Source organism: Sylvia atricapilla, chromosome 23, assembly GCF_009819655.1.
Source record: "Sylvia atricapilla isolate bSylAtr1 chromosome 23, bSylAtr1.pri, whole genome shotgun sequence".
NCBI classification, from domain to species: Eukaryota; Metazoa; Chordata; class Aves; order Passeriformes; family Sylviidae; genus Sylvia; species Sylvia atricapilla.
This window is the reverse complement of record NC_089162.1, coordinates 3,300,129-3,319,475: the sequence shown is the minus strand read 5'-3', so window position 1 is coordinate 3,319,475 and position 19,347 is coordinate 3,300,129. Positions and strand designations below refer to the sequence as shown.

The 19,347-nt window shown below is 52.3% G+C and overlaps 1 protein-coding gene across 6 annotated transcripts in view; it reads left to right on the top strand.

The window, feature by feature from the left end:
• Positions 1 to 317: 317 nt before the first annotated feature.
• Positions 318 to 19,347, top strand: part of B3GAT1 (beta-1,3-glucuronyltransferase 1) — a 34,444-nt gene continuing 15,414 nt past the window's right edge. For 5 of the 6 annotated variants that reach the window (XM_066334676.1, XM_066334675.1, XM_066334673.1 and 2 more), the window contains exon 1: positions 319 to 890. The gene's annotated coding sequence lies outside the window, so the exon portion shown is untranslated. Of the gene's footprint in view, positions 891 to 19,347 lie in introns of all 6 variants that reach the window. The other variant, XM_066334671.1, reaches the window with a different exon arrangement.

The window sequence follows — 19,347 nt, the reverse complement described above, 5'->3', positions numbered from 1 at the left end:
CCATCCCATCCCATCCCATCCCATCCTATCCCCATCCCCATCCCCATCCCCATCCCCATCCCCATCCCATCCCCATCCCATTCCCATCCCATCCCATCCTATCCCCATCCCATCCTATCCCCATCCCCATCCCCATCCCATGCCGTCCTCGGGCGGCTCCCCGAGCCCGTGGCCGCCAGCCCGGTGTGTGATGAGGCTGAGGGGTGAGGAGAGCAGGAGCCGATTCCTCCCGGGGCCATCTGGGAGCCTCCCCCGGCGTTCCCTGCTGGCTGTCGCAGGGAGCGGAGCCCCTGCCGGAGCGGGATAAATTGGTACAGACCATTAACAGCGCAGGTCCTCCTCTGGCAGGGAGAGGCTGTGGGCGCTGCTCTGGATACAAAGCAGCCACGCTCTGGCTCCTTCCTCCTGCATCCCGCTGGCCTCCTCCTCCTCTTCCTCCTCCTCCTCCTCCTCCTCCCCGCTCGCTCCCTCCCTCTCTCCCTCTCTTTCTTTCCCCAACGCCACGCTGCAGAAGGCAGAGCTGCGAGCCGGAGCTGCACGGAGACAAGGCAGGAGCGAGGAGCTCTCCGAGGATGTTCCTTTGCGAGTGAAACACGGGCAGGGATGCCATGAAGCAGCGTCGTGCTTGCTGCCTGGATTAAGAAAGAAAACATTAAAAAATAAAAACAACACCAACCCCAAAACAAACCAACAAAACCACCACAAAGCCGGAGGCAACAAACGAGGAGAAAAGGGAGGAGAGAAAGAGGCGGAGGTTGCTGGGGGAGCCCCGCTCGGATGGGCGAAGAGCCGCTTTGAATCGTGCCTCTGTTCGCAGGGATTAAAGCATGAATGGGAGCAGCTTCCCGGCCACGATGGAGAGAGAAGGCGGCTCCGGCTGTGGCAATAAGGTAACTCTCGCCTCCCCTGGCTGCATGGCTGAGCCGAGCAGGACACGGCTCCTTGATGCACAGGGTGTGTGGATGCAGCGGGCAGGGAATGGGAGGAAGCAGGAGACACTCGGAGCGATTTTCCCTACCCCTCCCATGGCATTTAAAGGACGCCGAGAGGGTCCCGGGGGCCGCAGAGCCCGAGATCACTCTGCCCTTCTTTTTACCCGAGGCCAGCGAGCTGCTCTCCCCGGGGAGCGCTGCCTGGGCTCGGGGAGATGCTCTGGGCTCGTGTGTCGCCTCCAGGAGCTCCGGGCATCGCCCTCCCAACGCTGCACCTGCCCCGGGCTCCCCTCGGGGACCACAGTGGCCCTGCCCCGGGCTCCCCTCGGGGACCACAGTGGCCCTGCCCCGGGCTCCCCTCGGGGACCACAGTGGCCCTGCAGCCTCCCGTGCATCCGTGCGGAATCAGGGCAGCGAGGTGAGAGGCGACCCGGAGTCGCTTTTCTCTTCCCGTGGTCATCCTCTGCCTTTTCTTCACACCAGGAAGGGATGGGGGTTCGGGAGGAGGGGAACTGAAATCGCTTTCATTCGTGCCAGCTCTGCTGAGAGCCAACTTTGAGGCGGCTGGAAGGGAAAAGCTTCCCAAGTGTTGGCTTTCTGGGGGAACAGGAGATGGCTGAGCAAGGCTTTGCCGTCTGAGGAGCGATCTCTGTGGCGTGTGTTATGGAGTGGGATGGGAGGGGATGGGAAACAGTCATTGGGAGGGAGAAAGTCGGTGCTGATCAATGAAGTTGCCCACAAATGATGCTTTCCTCTCCCTGCTGGGCCTCTCTCTGACTCAGTTCCTGGGGCTCCGACCGTGAAACTCCAAATTTCTCTCAGTTCAGAGCACAAAGCACAACTTCAAAGAGTGCTGGGAGGTGTCTTCACCCGGCTGTCTGGGCAAGCCCCGAGGAGAGGCCGGAGCTCACAGCTGTGGTACCCCCATCCAGTCGCTCCCAGCGAGCAGAGCTCTGCCCTGCCCAGCCCTCCTTACCTTGGGCACGATCTGGATGCTGCAACATCCATTTGCTCCGTGCTCTGTGCCACATCCCCCTCCTCCCCCTGCCTTCGGGGGCTTCCTGATGGCTCCTGGCATGGGGTTAGGAAGCATTTGCTCTGATCGCTGAAATAATGACGTGTCCCAGAAGTCCCCACTGGTGAGAGCACGTCCTGAGTCCCAGAGTGCCATCAGTGGCTCTAAGAGCCTGCAGGAACATCCAGGGAGTTTGTGGCTCCATGTGAGGGACTGGCAGAGACTCTGGAGTCTCCTGCACTGCTCTGCACACTCTGGGATTGTTGGTATCCCTGAACAGTCACCCCAGGGAGTGGATTCACCGAGATTTGGCCGGGAGGTTACGAGGAGTGGGATTTCTTGCTTTACCTGGCAGAGATGGGACTGAAAGGGTGTGGAAAGGAAAATGGAGGCACTGGGGAAAAGATGGGGAAAATATCTTCTTTCTGGGTGAAACTCCAAACTCTGGTTTCTGCGCCAGCCTCGAGGAATGTAGAAGATGTTCTGGTGAAGGAATTCAATAATTAGGAAGAATATTTCTCCCGAGAGGGTTAATTCCATGCTAGGGGCTTTGGAAATGGCCAAAGCCAGCAGGACACTGGCTGTTGCTATAATGGGAAGGCAGATGATCAATAATTTTATTTTCCTGTTTGAATATTTATGGGTGTGGGGAAGGCAGAGGAAGAAAGATGCAAGCAGTGATGGCTCTGAGTACATTCCCATTCCAGCTGGGTTATAAATCCCTTCCTGCAGCCCTCCATAGACATTCCTAGGGAAATGCTGTGGGGTTCCCTGACAGCTTCAGGGGGGCTGGCTGACCCAGCAGGGTGCAGGACAGGGGACACAAGTCTCACATTATGATTCTCTGGGATAGAAAACCAGAGGGTCTCCAGAAGGGTCTCCCTCAGTGCCAGTGTCCACAAGAGGAGACAGGGAGAGCTTTCCCACCTGGCTTCCCAAAGTTTCCTGACCCACTGGGGTGCCTCAGAGGGGCCAATGAACACAAAGTGCCCCAACCCTGTCAGGGGCTGTCTCCCTGTCTGTGTCACAGCTGCCACCAGGGCCTCCAGTCTGTGCCTCTGTCTTGATCAGGGCAGTGCCTCCAGAGCCCAGCCAAGCTCAGGGCTGTTGGATTTCCTCCTCCCTGCCTGGTTGTCGTGCATCTTTCTGGGGTTTCTCTGCAGTTCTGCACCTGCTGAGGCAAGGGGAGCTCTGAGTGCCTCCAGGGCCGGTTGGGTTCAGCATCCTCAGCCCTGCTGCATCCTCCTGGCAGCCCCCGGGGAGATCTGGCTTAAGCTCACCAAGAAACCTTCCAGGACCAAAGTGTGAGCACAAGCTCTCCCCTTGGCCAAAGCTGGCTGTTCCCTGCCAAAATGGTGCTTTCTGAACCCAAAACAGGGCGTCTGCCTTTTCAATCTCCTCCTGTTGCCACAGCAGAAGCCTTGGGAAATGGCAAGAACTGTCTTAAAAGGGACACCAGGGCAAATGTTGCATTCTGTTTTTCAGTGGTTTTTGCAGAGTTGCCTTTTGAGATGATTTTGCTCTCTCTTGCCCTTGTTCTATTTCTACTGGCTCAAAAAAGAAAAAAAAAAAAAAAAAGTTGTGCAAAAAAGCAATTTTTAGTTCCTCCAACAAAACGCAGTGGCCAGATCAGAATCCAGAGGAGGACAGGATGTGGTAGTTTCTTGCATTTCTGTGCATTTTCTCTGGCAGGGATGAGCAGTGCCAGAGGCTGCCCGGATTCCAGGAGCACTTTTCAGCAAGATCCCTGACTTCTGGGGATGCAGCAATCCCTGGTCAGCATCTCCCTCTGTGGCTTCCTCACCCTCCACTTTTCCTGCAGGCCTTCATTTGAAAAGTTAAGTTGGCTGCAGCTCTAAGTTGTGTTCAGCTGGAGGAACATTTGGTGTGGCTTCAACCCACCCCAAGGCAAAGCTCCTTCTGGAATTAATGTCCTTGGAACAATCCAGTGTCCACCCTGCAGCAGCTGCTTTGTGGGTCCTTTTTCTCTGTGGTGTGTTGTCTGTTCGTGTTCTGCCTGTGGAGATCCTGAATCAGCCACCTGCCCGTGTTGTGCTGCTGTGGTGGCAGGAGAAGTGACCCCTGCCAAGCACCAGGGCTGAAGGGGGAGGAGGGACTCTCCCTTTTCCTCCTGCGTTCCTTCACTCTCTGTGTCTGGGTTGGCAAGCTGACATCAGGGCTGGGTTCGCCTCCAGGAGCTGAGGAGGGATTTGCTGAGCAGAGGTGATGGGGTGGGGTCTGTAATTAATCTCCATCTCCTGATGGGGACACAAGGACCACCCCCAAGAGCTGCTGGTGGCACGGTGTGCTGGTCACCACGGAGTACATCCTCCTCCAGCTGCAATGGGAGCTCCACATCCCCAGGGAGAGAGAGAGTGGGCAAAGGATTCACAGATCCTGCTCTCTCAGTGCTCTGTCCCAAAAATTTAACCAGTTTATTCCTCCTCCTACCCTCATCCCTCTCCCTCTGTGGGTTTTTTTGGTTGTACCAAGTCACACTTCCCAAAGGACGCTGTTCACAGGCTCAGAAAATGATTCCTGGGCTGGAAAACATCTTGGAGCACACTTCCACACCTGTTTTTATCCATCCTGGAAGTGAGTTCCTTCCCTCTGCACAGTTTTGGGCAGTAAGACAGCTTGAGATACACTTCCACACCCATTTTTTCCATCCTGGAAATGAGTTTCTTTCCTCTGCTCAATCCTGGGCATTAAAACACCTTGGAGAACATTTTGACACCTGTTGTTTTTTTTCCATCCTGGAAGTGAGCTCCTTTCCTCTTCATAGTTCTGGGCAGTAAAACAGCTTGGGATACACTTCCACATCCTTTTTTTTCTCTCCTGGAAGTGAGTTCCTTCCCTTGCTCAGTTCTGGGCACTAAAACACCTCGGGGCACATTTCCACACCCTTTTATTTTCCATCCTGGAAGTGAGTTCCTTCCCTCTGCACAGCCCTGTGCTGTTGCTCTCCCTCTGTCGCTGCCCAGCCCGGGTACCACAGAGCCTTGGAGCAATTTCCCAGCTGCAGTGAAATCCCTGCAGCTCTGCTCTCCCTGGGAGCCACGGGCAGCACAAGGCGATGTGCCTGCCTGTGACAGCAGAGTAAATAGGAAATGCTCGAGATCCCCCTCCTGCCTGGATCTGAGCTCTTTTCCTAAAGCCAGGACAAGAGCTAAGCTTCTCTACAGGGATTTCTGTGCTGTTCTTGGAGAGCAGTGGAGAGGGGAATTGAAAGCTGTGGCTCAGAGGGAGAAATCTGCTCACTCTCAAAAGGTGGGGAACCCTTTGCTTCAGTGTTTGAGGTTTGGGGTGTCTCCTCAGATAGGTTCAGCCATAAAGAAAAAAAGGGATTTCCAGGGTGAAGCTGATCTCATCTAAAGGATTTCCCCAATAATAAACCAATTAAACTCGCCCTGTTGTTTGCAAAAATAATGCAGCCATACAGCTCTGCTGAGGGGACCTCCCTGCTCCTGTGGAGCAGGAGAATGAGACACACTTCACTCTCTGACAGGAGAAAGAGCCACGGGATTTGTCTCACTTGCCTTGCTGGACATCATTCCTAAATGCCCTGCGGGTTCTCTGCAGATTTGGCTCCTGAAAGGCAAAAAATATTAAAAAAAAAAAGGACTAATCCAGGAGAAATACCCCGAGTCTGTCTCACCTTCCATTCAGCTGGAAAGAGCCTCGGAGCAGAGGGATGGATGCTGAGGCTCTGCTCTGGATTTCATGAATGGATGAATGTAGAGACGCAAGAGGGGATTTTGAGGGGATTTGGAAGCCTGCTCCAGGATTTGTCTGGCACACAGAGCATTTATAATACTTCCAGCATTATCATAACATAATCCAGCATGATTTGGGGCCCACTCGGGCTCCCAGGGAACCAAAAGCAGCATTCCTGTGGCCATCAGGGGCCAGGGGTCACACTTTGGATAAGTTGGAGTTTGCACTGAGATTTGGGCTGAAATGCTCTTGGGTGCTGCTTGAGTGTGTGAGGGTGCCAGTGTCACAGTGGGGTGGGTGCCTGGGTCACCTCCCCTTGGACTTGGCCATAAAATTCCACCTTGGAGCTCTGGCTGAACTCCTTGGATTTCACCCTTTGCATTTTTCCATCTGCTCAGCAGCTCCTAAAGCTGAAGAAGAAATGTGTCCCAATGAGTTTCTCTTCACAGAGGCTCAGTGAGAACCAGGACTGTTCCTTGTGGGAGTGACCCTGCCCTGGCACCACAGGCTGGGTCACCTCTTATGGTTTTTACACCTAAATCCCAGAGACTGTGACACAGAAAATAAACCTGGAACTGTGCTGGGACTAGTGAATCCAAGTGAGGCTTTCCCAGCTTCAGCTCATGTCTGCCTCATCCACCATTTAAAAAAAAAAAAAAAAATTAAAAAAGCCATCCTACAGTCCTGTGGAAGGAATTTGTCCCGTGGAATCCTTCCCCCAAGGCCTCCCTCACCCAGCAGAAGCCCATCAGAGTGCTGCAGCATTTCTGGGTGCTCCAGTGCAGGATTTAGGGGGTTTTTTGTGTGGTGTGCACTGGAGTGTTTTGCTCTGTTTTCGGAGGGCTGTGGGTGCTCAGAGCGCAAGGAGACACACGTGGAGCTTGAATATTCCATCCTGCTCCTGCTCTCCTGCCCAGGCTGTGCCACCAGCACGGGAGCAGCACCCCTGGGAGCGTTTCCTGAGCGTGTGGATGAGGGGCAATGCTGAGAGAAATCTTCCCTGGTGTTTCACTGGGTGCAGGAGCCGTGGTCCAACCCCGAGCAGGGATGAGCTGGGTGAAATCCTCACCGCCACCTCCAGGTTCAGGCTGGAGAGAGGCAGGAGCTGGTGTGTGCAGCTGTGGCTGGAGGTGTCCCTGGTGTGTGACTGAAGTCCCTGCCCGTGTCCCCCCTGCCCTGGCAGCCCCCTGTCCTTGTGGGGAGCTCTCTCCAGCCCAGGGGCAGGCTGGGGTTTGTGGAGAGTGCAGGAGGGGAGGGAGCCAGAGCCATGGCCATTACCGAGGGACACTGGGCACATGATGAGGGAGAGGCTGGCAGGACTGCTCCTCCTGTCCCTCAAAGCCATAAATCCCTGGAGGGACCCAGGCCAGAGCAGAGCCTCTCTCCTCTCCCCGAGTTCAGCTGGGAAGGGAGCAGCTCAAACAGAAGGGGTTTTGTCAGGCTGGGTGCAGTACCTGGAGCCTGCTTTGGCTCATGAATAACTTGATATTTCTCCTGAATAATAGATGCACGTGATGGTTGCTGAGAGGCAGAGCTGGGAGGGGGCTGGGTGTCGGAAGGCAGGAGGGAGGCTCAGGGAGTGAGGCAGCCCTGGGCTGGACCTGGAGCTGGCTGGGGGCTGGCAAACTGGCAGAGGTGATGTTTGGATGTAAATGTGTGTCACTGAGGCAGAGAGGGAGCCTGGCTGGTGGTTTTGTGTCTCCTGCAGTCAGCAGGAGTATATCACTGTGTATTTATATTAAAACATATATTAGTGCAATACCGCACTGCCCAGCTGGGCTCTGGGGCTGGGGAAGGGGAATATCTGTAAGGATGCCATTTCTCTGCCTCCAAGAGGGGTTTCATGTGGCTGTGTCCATGGCAGGAAAACCATGTTTGAATCACTGGTGCTGTGAATAAAGCCCAGCACAGTTTATGCTGTGGGTCAGCAACCCAGGACAAGCCTGCCAGGGCAGCTTTGGGCCAGCCCAGAGGCTGGGGGGATTTTTGGGAGGAACTGGCTGTGCCCAGATCAGCAGGATGTTTTCAGCCTCTCTCTTCCTTGAGAGACAGCTTTCACCTGACTTTCTAGTGGCACGTTCTGCTTCTAATTTGGGAGAGAGAAGGATAATCTGGCACAAGCCTGCCACCTTTGAAAGGCTGCCAGTCAGTTTATGGCACTGTCTGCCTGCTCCCTGCAGCCTTGGAGATGCAGGAATTTTCCCTCCTGCCATCCCTGGCTCCCATGGAGGCTGCAGGGATGCAGAGCTCCAGGAGAGGCTGCTCTGGCTTGTAGGACCAGCCAGGGGTTTATTCAGGTGGGCTGTGATCCACCTGGATGAGCAGCAGCTGCTTATGGAGATTGGAGCCACAAAAGTCACTGCTGATGAATAATTCTCCCAGTGTCTTTCTCATAATAGTGTCACATTCATCAGGCATGACTCGGACATATTCACCTTCCCGGGGAGTGCAGCTCCTGGAATCACCTTCTGTGAGGCTTTGGAAGCGTTTCCTTCTGTTTGTCAGGTCGAGGAGCTTCATCCCTGATGTGATTTTTAGCGGGGGACAAAAAATTACAAGTGCTAGAAACAGGGAGTTTTGGGCCTGATATTTCTGGGTCTGAGATTTTTTTTTTTTTCCTTGGGAAAAAATTAGCAGCTGTTAGCAGGCTAAAATCTCTCAGACCCAGAAATATCAGGCCCACGGGGAGTGTTGAAAAGATGGTTTGGAATCTGTGTGGGAAAGGACAACTCTGTCAGAGACTGGGCAGCAGCGTGGAGAGAGCTCAGCTCACTCTTGGGTGGCCCAGTTTGAAGCCTCATCTCCCTTGGAGTTAGTTAGTTAAAGTTATGAAGTTATATTCCTTTAACTCCTAAATTCTCCCAAGTGTAAGCAGGCAGAGTTCAGAGAGGAGCATTGAGAAGGGGCCTGGCAGGCACAACTGGGAATAAAACCAGTTTATTAACCTCTGAGAGGACTCCCCTGGCAGCAAGGGGGGATCTGCCTGGATCCTCCAGGTGCAGATTCTGTCTCTGCCTCCAGCCTGGCAGGCTGGCCTCAGCAAAGAGGAAAAATGGCAATAAAAGGTGCCTTTCTATAAATAAAGCCCAAAGGAGGGGAGGAGGGGGAGCTGCCAATTGCTGCCCTCTCTGGAGGAGTAACTGGCTGTGGCGCTGAGAGGACGCAGGAATTCCTGTCAGGGAAACGCTGCACCCCATAAATCTGCTGCTGCTGAACGTTTTGGGGGTTTGCACCAGCAGGAACACGTGTGGAAGGGGAGCAGGGAGACCTGAGCTCTGTCCCTGCCACTGTCCCTTGGCGTTGGGAAACCTGACAGCCGTGAAGCCACTGTGGCAAAGGATTTGCTGCAACCCCCAAAGGTGTCACCCCACATGTGCACCTCCCTCCTGCCACCCGTTTGTCTTTTGAAAACGCTGCCAGCACTGTCTCTGCCTCACCTGGCAGCCCTTTTTGTCTCGTTCCAGAAGGCTCAGAGTGAATGACTCACCTGAGAGCCCAAGTTACCCTGGTTCAGAGCAGGGTGGGAGCCCTGCAGCGCCAGGACAGAGCCTGTGGGGTGGGGAACAATCCACTTTTGGGGTGGGATCAGCACCTGTCCCCTCTGCTGCTCGTGCTGGGGGACATTTTCAGCCTGTAACGCTTGGGATGCTTCCCAAAGCCGTGCCACAGTGGGTGGATATGGGAAAAGAGAGGGTCAGGGAGTGCAGGGAACCCTGTTCCAAAGGCAGGATTAGAACAGGACAACTCCAGCAGCAGGAGAACTCCACCAACAGCCCACACTGGGGGCAGAGGGAATGAGTGGCTTCGCTCTGTGCTGAAACCCAGCACACTCAGAGAGGCTGGGACAGAAAATCCTCTTTTTTTATCAGCATTACAGTGGCTGGGAGGAACAGGAATGCCCAGAATGTCCCCAGTGATGTGCCACAGCCCCATTTCCACAGCCTGCATCTCCCAGGAATCCCCAGCCCCTCCTGCTGCACAGTGGCCTCATGCAGCACCTTCAGAGCTCACGCAGCTCTGGATCCTCCCTCTCTGTCTCAACCATCTTTTCTGCTCTGGCTCATCATCAACCGAGTCAATGAGTTGAGTAACTCATGTTTTTAAAGATTAGTCATCTACAGGAATGACATTTGAAAGACTGACAGTTCCAATCAAATCACAAGGGCCGCTCTTGTGCTTGAAGATGGTTGTTTAATTAAAAAGAAAAAAAGGTAAAATCAGCCTGACTAATTAAGCGTGGTACCTTGAGCTGCAGCTGAGGGAAGGACAGATGTGGCCCTGGGCAGGAGGAAGCTGCCAGGCTGGTGGGGTGTGTGCTGGGCAGCCTGAAGGGAGTGTGGTGGAGCTGTGTGGATGTTCCCTCAGCCCTGCTCCCTCCTTGGGCCTGATCTCTGCCAGCCAAGGCTGGTGACAGCCGTGATAATAACGCTGTGATTTGCCTGGTTGATTTGAGATGCACCATAATTACTGCGTGATTACAATATTCTTAGAGCAGCCCTTACAAACCCCTCCAGTTCCTCAGAGCTCCCCAAGGGCTCATCTGGCACCTCACCTTGCAAGTAAAAGCCTGCAGGGGAGTCTGGGTGTCCCTCAGCCACCTGTAGATCAGAGTTCCCTGCTGCTGGGACACTCTGTGGACCACCAGGAGTATTTGGCAGCAGGACGGTGCTTGGCCAAGCAGGACGAGCTTTTCCCAGGGCTGAGGATGCTCCTGGGAAGAGCAGGGGCTGGGGAGTGGTGCTGGCAGGGGGACAGCACAGGGATGCTTTTCTTGCTGTGACAACCTCGTGCTCACTGAGTTATGAGTTGTGAAACTGGCTTCATTCTGTCTCAACTTCTGTTTTGATGCCTTATCAGGGCTACCTAAAAACAGAGGGCAGATGAAATGAAGAGAATAAAAAGCAGTTCTGTTTATGGAAGGGTCTCAGGTACATTTCAGGCAGACAAAGCCCCCCAGGGGCTGCACCCAAAATGGACAATGGTCACGGCTTTGCACACTTGGATCAGTTGGGGCCATTTGCACATTGGGGGTTCATCTCCCAATTCCAGCTCCAGGTAATGAATCATTGAGCCCAAGTTTGCTGCCCCCAACTCCCTTTTGTTCCCATCTCTGAGGCCTGAGGCAGTGAGGGCTCCTTGACTGCCAGGCCTGGAGAGGAATTGTTGTGTGTGCCCAAAGTGGGGCAGCAGCAGCTCACACTGTGTGTGGGGTTTGGAGTTCTGCACTAAACAACTGCAGGGTTACAAATGGATGAAAAATACAAAAGCTCAAATCTTAAGGCACCAATTTAGGTCCTCATTTCTCGTTCAGGAAATCTGGATGGGCTTGGACCTTAAGTGATCCCAAAATCAGGAGAAATGACCCTCTCCAGTCCATGGGAATGGTGACAGCTGGACCCTGCCAGCACCTCAGGTGTCAGTGCCAGTGTCACCGCTGTGCTCAGCCTCTGAGCTCCCCGTGCCTTGTGACTCCTGGCCAAAAGTGGGCAGCTGCTCCCATCTCACCTCAGAGCAGGCCGAGGGGAGGTGAGCCAGAATAACTCAGCCACAGGGAAGCCAGAGTGAGGAGCAGACTGGGGCTGGAAGCTGGACAAAGCGGTACATTCATCCTGTGCCTTTCCCTCCAGGAGCCAAATCCCATTTCCTCAGGCAGTGCTGGAATAGCTCCGGGTTTATTGGATTGGCAGATGGGGTTTTGTGCTGCTAGAAGAGAAGGAATGCTTCCCTGCCAAATTCCTCTCACATGGAAGATGGGCCAGGTTATCCTGACATGTCAAAGGTGCCCAGGCAGAAGTTCTTGTTCCCTGGGGAGAGAGCTGGTGAGCCAAGGATGATGAGAGCACCTCAGGAAGCCCTGTGTGCTCCTTTCAGCAGGCCCAGCAGGGTCAGAATTTGGGCAGGGACTGGAAATCCACCAGGGAGGCAATTTAAAACTGACCTTCCAAGCAGGGTGTGGAGGTTTGTGGCTGCACTAATGGACTGCAGGGCTGTGAGCACCGATTGATTGCGCTGCAAGCTGCTGAATTATAGCTTGGCATCTGCTTAATTATGCCAAATTCCACCCCCCCTGCTTCCCTTTCCACACTATCAAAGAATCAACATTAATTCCTCAGTCCCATTAGTGACTCCTGTTTGGGCACTCAGCACTGAGCAGGGATCGGGATTTGAGCCTCATCCCTTTAAAGGAGCCACCTAATGGGGATGGGAGCTGGGAATTTCCTCTCCAGCCTGATGTAGTGGCTGATTTCTTGTCCAGCTGCTCAGTGGGGAGCTGGGAGCTCTGAGTGCCACTCTGAGCTTTGCTGGAGCTGTCCTGAAAAGCCACGGGAGTAAAAACCTGCTGGAAATTCTCCTGTTGATGCCTTATCAGGGCTACCTAAAAACAGAGGGCAGATGAAATGAAGAGAATAAAAAGCAGTTCTGTTTATTGAAGGGTCTCAGGTACATTTAGGGCAGACAAAGCCCCCCAGGGGCTGCACCCAAAATGGACAATGGTCACGGCTTTGCACACTTGGATCAGTTGGGGCCATTTGCACATTGGGGGTTCATCTCCCAATTCCAGCTCCAGGTAATGAATCATTGAGCCCAAGTTTGCTGCCCCCAACTCCCTTTTGTTCCCATCTCTGAGGCCTGAGGCAGTGAGGGCTCCTTGACTGCCAGGCCTGGAGAGGAATTGTTGTGTGTGCCCAAAGTGGGGCAGCAGCAGCTCACACTGTGTGTGGGGTGTGGAGCTCTACACTAAACAACTGCAGGGTTAGAAATAGAAAACTCAAATCCTGAGGCATCACTGTGACTGGCACTGCTACACCCTCCATCTCTCCCTGCAGTGCTGGGATGTGCTGTGTGCTGCTGGGACAGGAGATCAAGGTGTCAGGGTGCAGAGTCACCCCGGGAGCCTTGGCAGCTCCTCTGCAGTGAAAAGCTGGTTTGGAACAAGGCAGAAACTTCAACGTGAATTCACAGCCCAGACACTCCTCAGCTCAGATTCCCACTGTGGCTGCTCCGGGTGCTTCTGACAATCAAAGCAGCTCCTTGCAGACTCCCCCAGCTCTGAGCAGCTCTGTGGGGAGGAGCAGGGAGGAAATCCAGAGTGGGAATTCATTGCCAGGAGCACTCTGCCTCCCCCAGGCAGGAGCAGCCTCGCTCAGCTCCCAAGGAAAGGAACACTCCTGGATGCCTGTCTGGAGCATCCCCCAGCCTGGGCACAGTGTCCAGCAGCTCCAGCAGCAGCTCCTGCAAAGCTCTTTCTACTTCACCTCTATCTTCAGGGACTTGTGCCTTGGAAACGGCTGCTGCTGTTTCCAAAAGTGATGGAGAATTTGGATGCCTTCATGGAGTTTCTTTTTGAAAAAAAAAAAAAACAAAAAACAAAAAACAACACCTTTAAGATATTTGATGTTTGCTATTGAAAAGAGAATAATCATGTCTTTAAAAACTAAATCCCTTTCTGAGGTGTTTAGAGAGCCCAGTGGTGGCTTTCTGCAGTGGAACTTGCTCACAGCTCTGTGAGCTTCTTTCTCCTCTTCTCTTTTATACATTAGAATCAGGTTATTAATAACTCTTTTTAAAATAGAGCAGGATTTATTTTCTTCCAGGGGTAGGGAAGGACTGTTTAATTAAAAGTGAGTGCTGATGGCTGTGGGGCTGCTGAGCTGCTGCCAGAGGATGCCAAAGGTGTGTCCCACCCTGCTGTGCCCCCCTGGCTCTGGGTGTGGGGGGAGAGCAGTCTCCTCTCCAAGTCTGTAATTGAGAACTTTGGGAATTGGGAGATAAAATTGGGAATTTGGGGATTGTGGCTGGCTGGGCACAGCTCTTGCTGTCTGAGGGGTGGATTTGTGAACTTTGCCAAGTGCCAATGTGAGAGGAGGCGGCTCCCAGCGTGTCCCACCAGCGCAGGGCTCCAGGTGCACCCACAGCATCCTCCAGCATTCACTCACTCAGGGTGTAAAAGCCTGGGGCTTCTCTCAACCATCAGCAGCACAAGCTGCGGGGTGGTGGAGCTGATGGAATCCTCACTCCAGCATCAGTCTGGCTCCTTTTATTGCTCTGCTGCGTTGTGCTGCTTTGGCTCGTTAGGCTTCCTTGGGTAGAGGGAGAAAGGAACGTCCGGAGGAAGTTTTGACACATTTGGCTCCATGATTCAGCCTTGCACATCCTGGGGAAAAAAAAATGCAGTTTTCTGGCCTGCAGGTTGGAGAGGTGAGGCTTTTCCCCTGGAAAAGTGAGGTTTGGTCACTGTGACCTGCCACCTGTTCCCCGGAGGTGTCACGTGGCAGCTGGTGCCTTCAAACCCCTCGGACAAAGCGTATGCAAAGCCTATTATGGAGCTGTGGAGCTGAGCCCCATCACGTTGGAATTGGGTCATCCTTTGTTAATGTCACTTTTTCAGATCCACGGGAGCCAGCGGCGCACAAAATATTCAGTGCAATGCAGACCACAGAGGTGGGAACAGAGAGGCTGGGAATGTGTCTGATGCTGGCAGTGCTGATGGGGCCTGAGCTGAGCAGAGGGGACAACTCGAGGTGTGCTGTGTCACCAGATGAGGAGGTTGGATGGAGAAACCCTGAAACGAGCTCATTTTGCTGGAGCATTTCCCCAGCACTCACCCATCAGCAACCTTAACAAAAATCCACCAACTTTTTCCCAAAGGAAAACAACTCCCAGTCACCTTTCTGGTTTGGAAGTGGGCTGTAAGTCAAACAGCTTTTCATCTGGGGAGAGATGCTTTTTAAAAACCACGTGTGAGGTGCAGCCGTTCATCTGGGAGGACTGGCTGCTGCTTCCCAACCCCAGACCTGAGTCCAACCACAGCTCTCCTGGCTGGAGAGAGTGCTGCCAATCCTGGCAGAGCAGAGCAACCCTCTGGAAGCAGAAAGGGTCCCTAAAAGTGCTGCCATTCCCTGGTGGGGCTGTCCCAGCATGCAGGACCTCACCACTGCTGCTGCCAAGGCTGTGACACGTTGTTTTGCTCCTGCTTTGCTCAGCACAAGGAGGTTGCAAAGCCCAGGTTCAGCCTTCTCCAAAAATCACTTCATGAAAAGATTCCTGCCTTTTCCAGCCTTGGGAAAGATCCTTTTGGAGCAACAAGGAGAGGAAGTGCAGTGGCTGTGGTTAAGGAGAAATCTGGACAGCACTTGGGCACCGTGGGGGTGAGTGCAGAGTGAGAACAGGACAATAAATCCAATCTTTTCATTTGGGACAATAAACTCAAGCTTTCCAAGCTTTCCCAGGAGATGGGCCTTGCTGTTGGAACCCTGGTGCTGTGTCACAGCATAAGAGCAATGCCACCACACCTTCTGTCCTCATTCCACCATGGAGGGGGGATTAATCTGGAGAAGAGAAAGTTTCTGATGCTTGTTAAAATTTGGCTGAAGCTCCGAAACTCGAGGGTTTACATGTTTTCCAAACTGGTGGGTGGTTCATTCTAATTCTGGATATGCAGTTTATTCACATACACCACTAATCCTTTTTCGAATCCTGTTAAGTTCTTGTTCTTCTCAGTATCCTGTGGCAATAAGTTCCAGCAGCTAATTGTGCTTGTGTTGAGCTCCCTTGATCCACTTTACTCATGCTTGCTTTAAAATTTAAGTGTTGTTCTGAGAAGCTTGGTTAATTTTTTGTTGTTGCTGTTGTTGTGGGAGATAATCTGTGCCCTTGATCCCATTTGAAGCTGAAGGGAAGGGTGGGTTGGGTTTTGCCTCAGCTGTTGCAAGGTCAGGGAAATTTTATGCCTCAGTTTCTGTGGCAGCTTGGAGGACACAAGGAATGGCTCTGTAGGCAAGGCAAGTGCAGTGACTGTGGTTTGTAGGTGAAGCTGGAGAAATATTGAGTGAAAAAAACCTGAAACTCCAGAAACTGAGCTTCCTAACAAGGTTTTTCCAGTATCTCTGAATTTCTGAGATCTGGAAAAAAAAAATAAAAAGAAGAATACATTATTTCTGTATTTCTGGTCATAGGAATTATTTTAATTTTTAAAAGAAGGAAACAAATGCTGAGATGATGCAAACCCTCACCCTCCATTGCAGCATTGGCTCCAAAATTTGGATTCTCATTGATGAATCCAGGTCTCCTCTGGCTGGAAGGATTCTCCTGGAGACCTGAAGCATTTCTGATCATTCTCCCTCCCTTTGTTGACTCACACTCCGAGGTTTTGTGCTGCACAGATCAGCTCAGGGATGGCCATTCCCCCTCACAGCACTCTGGGAGGGCTGGTCTGAAAATCCTCTGTCCTTTTGTCCCCTGCATCGGGAGAATCTGAGCTCGAAAACACCACCCCTGATTAAATCCTCCAAGAAGCAGCAATTCTGTGTGCTCATTACTCAGTTCTGGCTATGTTCTGCTTAATAACTAAACACTAATTAGCTCCACAGTTTTGCTACTATACTTATAATAGCCCCCATTAAAGTTATGGGGTTTTTAGGCAGTAATGGCTTACAGAGTAATTAACGAGCAAAAGGCTTTTATTACTACCTTTATTTTTAGCCTGTGCTTTACAAGCCTGTTCTGCCAAACACCCAAAATCTTAGACAGAACCTCGGAGTGCCCATCCCCTGCCAAGCAGTGTGGGAAGGAGCAGGGATGAGAGTGAAGCACCTGGAGCTCAGAACTGCTCCAGAATCCCAAAATTCCAGCCTGGGTTGGGTTGGAGGGAATTTATACCTCATTCAGTCCCACCCCTTTCCATGGGCAGGGACACCTCACAGTACCCCAGGTTGTCCCTAACCAATCCAAGCTGTCCCTTTATCCTTACCCACCCTTGTCCCCAGTGTCTGCTGTGCTGCCACCACCCCGTGCCTCAGTTTCCCTCTCTGGGCACAGGACATCCCTGGGGATGATTTCTGTGCCTGGCTGTGAATCCAGAGGGGGTTTTAGGGTCACAGGGTTGTTGGTTGAGGTGGGCAGAGCAGAGGGACCAGCTCTGTCTTGTGCCACTCCAGCACCGTTTTTCAGCAGGGACCAGCCCCAGCTGCTGTTGAAAAAGTGAAAGGAACTAAATCTGCGTTTAAATTTTGGGAAGGAAAAGCTTTTGGAGAGAATATCCCGAAGTGCGAGTGTTTATTTTCTTTGCAAAGCTTTTGTTGCAGGTTTTGGCAGCGTTTGTTTGTTATTTCCTGGCTTGTTTGGAGCACAACAAAGTGTTTGCTCGGTTTGTCTGGGGATTTTTTTGGGGTGTGTTTTCTTCACATCCAGACAGTGTTTTTACTCCAGTAAGATGTATAGGCACAAATTCAAATCAAGCCATTCTTTAGTCTAACATTTTCTAAATCACTTCTCTTCAGTGTGGGCAAACCAAGGATTAATGACGCTGGGGCTGAGCAGCCCCAGAGGAGGAATGAAGGTAAAACTGACTATAAAGGCTGCAGATCAAATCACTCCTTCCTATGGCAAGTGTCAGAGCTGATGCCAATTAACTTGATTTAAAAAAAGAACCTTCAGTGTTTAATAATCCAGCGTGTTACTAACACGTGGCTCCAGGATTTATTAAAGCTTTTTTATTAGATCAGTGCCCTTTCCATATTGTCATTCCTCGACACCATTGCCCTCTGCCGGAGGACGGGGATCTCTTTCATCTTGTGGCATCCAGTTCTTCCCAAAACCATGCAAAACTTCTTTGTTTTAGGAGTAATTTAACTCCAAAATCATTTATATTTGAGCCAGTGATTCGTGGCTTTCACCTCAGTTTTCAAAAGTGAAAAAAAAAAAAAAAAAAAAAAGGCAGGATACTTTCTGTAGTAGAAAATGGAGTTTGATTGTTTTAATTGATGTTTAAATTTGTTCCTCCTCCTTCATTTCCCTGGGGAAGAGGAGAGAGGAGAAGTTTAAAAGTGACAAGCTGAACGAAGCAGGTTTTGTTTTGAACAATTTCAGTGGGAAAAGGAGAGTGCTGTTAATGATGGGGAAGGGGTAGAGTGAAGGCCTTGAAGAGGAACATCATTTTTTCCCAATTTTTGTCTCGTGCCACAAACAGCAACAAAAATCATCACGTGGCTTTGGCAATGGGGGAATTTTGGGGTTTAAGGCAAGCTCTCTGTCTGGGGCTGCAAAGATGTGACTGCTCTCACCAGCAGTGTAAAATCACAGTTTCCCATGCAATTCCTGGCTGATGCTGTTCACAGGAGGAAATGGATTTCACCTTTGGCAGCTTTGGCCCGTGATGAGAGGAGGGAATGTGGCTCTGTGACACTGAGAGCCCTCGGTGGCATCAGGGTGTTGAGAGGGAAGCTTGAAAAGCTCTGGATGGAGATTCCATAGCGCTCACAGCTGCCCCAAAGGAATTCTCACCACGTCCTTCAGCCAGGACCATCAATAAAAGCCAATCCCATCAGGAATTAGCAGTGAGGAAATGCTGCGGAGCAGAGCCCCTTGTGCTCTCTGGATGTTGCTGGGCAGCTCAGGGTGCAGAGCGTGGCCAGAACTGGGGTCAGGATCTGGCTCCATGTCCCTTCCAGCCACTCATGGCCATGTGTGACACCCCTGGGCTCGTGTCCCTTTGGGGACATCCATGGCAGCCACTTACATCTGAGTGGCATCTGCACCGATGGTGCATGGGGAGCTCAGCCAGCTCCGGGGCACAGGGAAGGGAGCCCTGGAACATTCCCTGTGCCTGGCAGCTCTCCTTGCTGGGCCACGAGTGGGCTGTGCTGGCCCTGGGCAGCTGGAGCTCCACGGGGACAGCAGAGTGACCAGGGAGCTGCTGGAGCAAATGGAAGGGAATCGATGCTGGGGCCCGTTTTCCATCATGGCAAGCCCAGCCTGGCCCGTGGGACGAGGCTGAATTGAGCCTGGATGGGCATAAGGCAGGGAAAAGGCAGCTCTAAGGTAGGGGCTGTGTCTGGAGGAAGCTGCCCATGACAAACAGGGCACTTGGGGAGGCCAGCCCACTGTGGCAGCCTCACAGGGCCACTCAGAGAGTGGCTTTTTCAGCTGTTGTGTCCTCCCTCTCCAGCAGCAGAATCCTCTCCTGGGTGCATTTCTGGGGAAGGAACCATACTGGGTAAGGTGTTCAGCCCTTCCAGCTGCCCCTTGTGGCCCTGCCCTGCAGGGATGCTCAGGGAACCTGTTCCAGCCTTATCAGAGGATTTCAAGGATGCCAGCACTCCCTGTCCTCTGTTCAGGCACAGTCAGCATCCGCAGGGACAGCAGGGATGAGGCCAGATGCTCTTTCCTCTGGGCACTGTGCTTTGGCAGATCGAGGCCAGCAGGAATTCTCTGGCTCCAAGAGCTGGACAGGGATGCAGAAGGCTGATGCTTGCTGGAATAATTCCTCCTCTTCCTCTCTGGTTTATTTTGTCTGAATGAGGCTGCTTTCACCAATTCTGAAAGCAAATGAGAGAGCTCTGACTGGGGAAGTGGCTGTTTGCTAGAGTTGGCTGGAAATTTTCCTACGAGTTTGGGTTTTGCATGCATGGAAAAAAAATGATTCACTGAAACTTTAGTTGAGGGACATTTACATGACACTTTTAAGGACAAAGCCCAACCTATGACCCCATTCCCTCTTATTTTCCTTGGTAAATGAATACCTTTGTGATTGAAGTGCTAATTTGGAAGAACCAGGTTGTATCCAGCCACTTGAATATTGCTTGATTGCAAGACGCCTTTAGAGGAAAAAAACCTGTCAGTTCTTGGAGCCATTTCACTCCAGGTGGGCTGGCTGTACAGCCCAGTGGCCAAGGGAAACTCAGA